Raw genomic sequence first — 6,331 nt, 5'->3', positions numbered from 1 at the left:
TTCATTCCTTATTTGTGGGAAACATATACCCAAGCTCTAGAGGACACTGAATGAAAACTGGAGGGTAAAAAGAGAGGCGGACCCTGTTCTGAGGTACCACAGCCTGCAAAAAAACCTTTCTCCCAAAAGCTGCTTTTGTCGAAGCAAAAATGCCAAATATGTAAAATTTTGAAAAAATATGTAAGGAAGACCAGGTAGTTGCCCTACAGCTCTAGTTGAATGAGCCTTAAGCCTCTGAGGAGGCTTGTGTCCCGCTGACTCTATAAACTAAGTGAACATGCTTCTCAACCAGAAAAACAAGGAAGTGGATGAGGCTTCCTGACCCTTAGGCTTCCCAGAATAGACACAAACAAGGAAGAAGTTTGACAAAACTCCTTTGTAGCCTGAAGATATAACTTCAAGGCCCAAACCACATCCAAGTTATGAAATAACCCCTCCTTAGAAGAAGAAGGATTAGGACCCAAGGAAGGAACCTGATTGATGTTGCAATCTGAAACAACCATAGGAAGAAAACCTAACCCAGAGAAAACAGTCTTAGCCGCATGAAAAACTAGGTAAGGGACCTCACATTGCAAGGCAGCCATCTCAGAAACTCTGTGTGCTGAAGCAATAGCCAGTAGGAAAAAAAAGAACCTTCCAAGACAGAAAATCTTAATGTCAACTACATGCATAAGCCCATATGGAGCCTTCTGCAAAACTTAGAACAAGATGTAAACTCCAAGGAGGATCACTAGATCTAAACACATGCCTGATCTAGTCATTGAGGCATATCTAACAAATGTCTGTCGGACCTGATCCAACAGTGCGGATCGGGTCCGACAGACATCGCTGAATGTGGAGAGAAATACGCTCTCCGTATTCAGCATTGCACCAGCAGCTCTTGTGAGCTGCTGGTGCAACGCTGCCCCCTGCAAACTCAGGGGGTGTCCATCAACCCAATCGTACTCGATTGGGTTGAATTCCGGCGATTCCTGTCCGCCTCATCAGAGCAGGTGGACAGGGTTATGGAGCAGCGGTCTTTCTGACCTCTGCTTCATAACTGCTGTTTCTGGCGAGCCTGCAGGCTCACCAGAAACACGGACCATCAAGCTCCATTTGGAGCTTGATAGATAGGCCCCAAAGCCTGAACAAGACTGGACATCTGGAAGCTCTGTGAGCCTCTTGAGCAGTAAAACAGATAGGGATGAAATATGTCCCCAGGAGAATCCCTGCTCTACATCTGCACCCCTTATGATAGATGCCACTATATACCGGCTTATGAGCTAGAACAAGAGTATCAACATTCTATCAGAAAAACCTCTCTTGGCGAAGACTAAGCATTCAATGCCACACAGTCAGCCTGCAAGTCCAGGATGTGATGAACACAAGGACCCTGCTCCAGCAGATCCCTAAAACAAAGTCCATGGAGGCTAAGCACCTAAACTGCAACACAACTCTAGATATAAACGGAGCAAACCGTCTGACTGACGTTTGCTCCTGCTAGGATCGACCATCCACAACAAAGAGCAACATGGCCGAAAAAAAGAAGGTTAAAAGAAACCTCTAAGGAATGCTAGATGTCTAGCATATTCAGGATGAAAAGGCCACCTTCTGCTACAGAAGCAGTGGAGTTAACACTGACGCCTTCCTGATTGGCTTCCCCCTCCGACACCAACATTCGAGCAGGGAATGATTGAAGGGGACATCCGAACCTGAAGAGTACGCTCATAGAGAGGGTCGCTGGCAATGAGCCGACGTGGGCTTCTGCCCACCACCAAACACGAGACCCTCCCATTTAGCAGGAGGAAATCTCCTTCTTCAAAAGAAGGTCTCCCCACTGAGAGGTCCCAACTAGTATGAACACAGAAGACCAAATCCTCCAAGCAGAATGCTCGCTAAGGAACCAAAGGAATAATTCGAAGGAAACTCCCAACCCACAGACCTCCCTAGGGCACTCTCTCCCCATGGACAAGGAAGTGACAAGGTTAAAACCACCTCGGGAGAACTAAGAGAAACAATTCTCAGAACAGGGAGATCTGAACGGAACACTTGGGAATTGATTTTCCCCACCAGTATTCCATGTAAGTCTGTTAAGACAGAATCACAAACAACATGCAAAAGTCACAGCCTCGGCTGTGTCTATCACTCTCCACCCCCACATCAACAAAGACCAGAAGGGGGCAGGAGGGCAGAACCCGAAGGTAAATTCGCAAGATCTCAGGATTAAAAGAAAGCTGCCACAGCAGGATTCAATGCTAAGCCTTCAGCTTGCTAGGCAGGGTAGATAAAAATCCCTGCCCCTAAGACAAAACGGCATCCAGATCCACCCCGCTGTCAACAACAGCATTCAGGTCTAGATCCAACTCTGAGGATCGAAAAGACACAAGAAAATCCCTAAAAATGTCTATTAGCAGGCGAAGGTAAGAAACCCAGAAAGGCCGAGACCTGAGAACTACTTTAAAATCTGAAAGCAGGATACTGCCACCTCAAACCCCAGATCCCAAGAAGGATCAGAACAAGGTTTACAGTAATATATGGTTCCTAAGAATCAAATTTGCACAAAAAGAATGAAACAGGAAAGACATCCTTCTTCCGAACAAAGGAAGGGGGATCCTTACATTCTCCAGCGAAAAGAAGAACGAATAAGCTCTGCTTAAAAATCATAGAACCCAATTAGGACGGGAAGACCCTCCCCCCTATTAGGGCATGGAAGAAAATATTCTCGCAGTGCAATAGATAACGGGACAATGACAAGACAATTGCCCAGAAAAGAAGCCTAGTTCCGGCCTCTAGGACCCCTAGATCCATATGATCCAGTTTTAAGCAACCATCCCAGATAATACCTAAACAGGTCCAGCCTGTTAACTAGGATAGATGGGCCTGCTGTACCTGGACCGGAACCTAGAAGAAAAAACTCCTCCTGAGTAGAAAGAAGGAACAGACCTAACTTCCAAATACGCTTTGTGAATCAGAAGTTTTAACCAAGAGGCTAAAGAAATAGCAGAAGCTTTCTGACCCTTACGCGAACTAGTAAAAATGACAAACAAACAAAGTCTTTCTAAAATCCTAAGTGGCAGCAAGATAATATTTCAAAGCTCTGATAACATCCAATGAATGTAAAGATTTTTCTGCATAATTTTTAGGATTAGGACACAAAGAGGGAATAACAATTTCCCTGTTAATGTTGTTATAATTAACAACCTTTCACAATCATTTTTAGTCCGCAAAACTGCTTTGTCAAGTAAGGTGTTTCACAAGAAAGGGCGGATAATTCTGAAACTTTTCTAGCAGAAGAGATAGCTAAAAGAAACAGAACTTTCCAAGAAAGTAGTTTAATGTCTAACGAATGCATAGGCTCAAAAGGAGGAGCCTGTAAAGACTGTAATACTAAATTGAGACTCCATATAGAGTTGAGATAGATTTAATTACAGGTTTTATTCTAGATAAGGCCTAAAGAAAACAAACAATGAATAGCTGGAAGATGAGCAATCTTTCGGTGAAAGATGACAGAAAGGGCAGAAATCTGTCATTTCAAAGTACTGGCAGATACGTCCTTTTCTAAACTATCTTGAAGAAACTGAAGAATTCTAGGAATTCTAAATGCATGCCAAGAAAAATTATGAGAACAACACCAGGAAAGTTTTCCAAACCTTCTAATAAATGTTCCTGGAAATGGGTTTTCTTGCTTGAATCATAGTATTAATTACAGAGTCTGAAAAACCTCTGTGACTGAGAACTAGGCGTTCAATCTCCACACCAATAAGTTCTGAGATTTTATGTCTGGATGAAAGAATCGACCTTGAGACAGAAGGTCTGGTCTTAGAGGAAGATGCCACGGCGGGTAGCTGGACATCCAAACTAGATCTACATACCAGATCCTAAGAGGCCACGCAGGAGCTATCAGAAGTACAGATGATTGTTCCATCTTGATTTTTTAAATCACTCTGGGTAGTGGAACTAGTGGAGGAAATATATAAGCATATTTAAATGACCAAGGGACTGCTATAGCATCTGTCATTACTGCCTGAGGATCCCTTGACCTTGCAATGTAACTGGGAAGTTTCTTGTTCAGATGAGAGGCCATTAGATCTATTTGTGGAAGACCCCAGATCTGAACAATTTGTAAGAATACATCCTGATGGAGAGACCATTCCCCCCGGGTGAAGTGACTAAGGCTGAGATAATCTGCTTCCAGTTGTCCACATCTGGGATGTGAATCGCAGTGATGAGACAGGAATTGGTTTCTGCCCAAGAAAGTATCCTAGATACTTCTTTCATGGCTAGTTAACTTAAAGTTCCCCCTTGATGATTGAAATATGCCACTGTTGTGATATTGTCTGTTTGAAAACGAAGGTAAGGTTCATTCTTCAAAAGAGGCCAAGCTTGAAGAGCTTTGAAAAGAGCACGGAGTTCTAAGATATTGATTGGAATCTTTGTTTCCTGAATATTCCAAACTCCTTGTGCAGTCTGGGACACTCATACTGCTCCCCAACCTGTAAGACTTGCATCTGTTGTAATCACAGACCAGGTAGGGCGAACAAAGGAGGCCCCCTGAAGAAATTGGTGGTCTAGCCACCATGTCAGAGAAAAACAAGTGTTGGGATCCAAGAATATTAGTTGTGATATTCAAATATAATCCTTGCACCATTGGTGCAGCATGCAAAGTTAAAAAGGCCTCATATGAAAATGAGCAAAGGGGATTGCGTCTGATGCTGCAATCATTAGGCCTAACACCTCCATGCACATAGCCACTGAAGGGTATGATAGTGTCAGGGTTTTTCCCCTGCTTTGTTTGCCATGTGCTCTGGCAGCCATTTTGCTTACCTTTTCTTGCTGAATCTGGTGGAGAGTGTGTGATGCTGCTCATTTCCTGCACGCCCTCTTATGGCCAGACTGTTGTACATCATCCGTGTGAGACTGGTTGCAGTCTCAGAATCGTGAAGTCATCACTTATTATTTAAAGGGCCTCTGTTCAGTATGCTTTGCCCTTGCGTTGTCTCAGACCTGTTTGTGAGTTCCTGTTCCTGTGTATTACCTGGCTGTCTGACGTCCCTCCTGGTTCCTGACTTAGCTTGTCTGACTACTCGCTTTGGCTCCTGACTCGGCTCGTCTGACTACCAGCTCTGGCTTTGACTCCTGGCTTGTTATTTGACTTGTGGACTTTTATTATTTCTTTGTTATTAATAAAGGTGTGATTATTTTTGCACTTCTCGTCTCAGTCTGATTTCTGGCACCCTGACATTACTCAAGGGACATGAATCCTGATGGTGCTAATAATCCACCTTTACCTACCATAATTTCCAGGATGGATGAATAGGATCACCGCTTGGATCAATTTGCACTAGCCCTGCAAACCCTGCTGACTCACACTGCACATTTGGACCAGAGTGTCCCACAAGTTATGGCTGCTCCTGTTTCCGCTGCTGCACCTAGTCCTACCAGGAGCATGTCCGGTATTGCACCTCTACCTCAGCGATATGGAGGCGATCCTATTCAGTGCAGAGGGTTTTTAAACCAGGTTGGCATTTACTTTGAGATGTTATCTCAGGCATTTCCCTCTGACAGAGCTAAGGTGGGATTTCTCATCTCGTTACTCTCTGACACAGCTCTTGTCTGGGCTAATTCCTTGTGGGAGACTAATAAACCTGTGATTTCAAATTACCCTGAATTTGTGGCCTCCTTTCGAAGGGTATTTGATGTTCCTTCTCGCTCCTCCTCTGCTGCTAAACCACTCATGTCCATTCAGCAAGGTACGAGATCTGTTGCTCAGTATGCCATTGAGTTTCGTACACTTGCCGCAGAGGTAGGTTGGAACAATGAAGCCCTTGTTGCCGCCTTCTTTCATGGGCTCTCTGATGCGATTAAAGACAAAGTTGTTGCCAGAGATTTACCAGAGGATCTCGAGGCATTGGTGTCTTTTTTTATCCTAATTGACATCAGACTCAGAGAGAGGCCCTATTCCAAGGAGCGCTTGCGGAAGCCTCCTGTAACGTTGTCTCTTCCATGTTCGTTCCCACCCATGCCTCCCTCTCCTCCCATGCCTCCTGGTTGCGAGTCACCAGGTACTTCTGAGCCAATGCAGTTGCGATTCATTCATCTCTCCGCAGCGGAGAGGGCCTTTAGGAGGAGGGAGGGGCTCTGCCTCTATTGTGGGCTACAGGGCCACCTTTTAAAGTCTTGTCCTACACGGCCAGGAAACACTCGCACCTAAGGTCCTGTCGGGGGCAGACCTTGGGTGGTTTATCCTCGTCCCCGGGACTGCTAAAGGAGAAACCTTTGGTCATGGTTGTTCTTTCCTGGGTGGACTCCTCCATAGTCACCCAGGCTCTTGTTGACTCCGGTGCTGTGGGCT

The sequence above is a fragment of the Bombina bombina genome, chromosome 5 (assembly GCF_027579735.1).
Source record: "Bombina bombina isolate aBomBom1 chromosome 5, aBomBom1.pri, whole genome shotgun sequence".
NCBI lineage: Eukaryota > Metazoa > Chordata > Amphibia > Anura > Bombinatoridae > Bombina > Bombina bombina.
Note: the sequence above shows the minus strand (reverse complement) of the source record.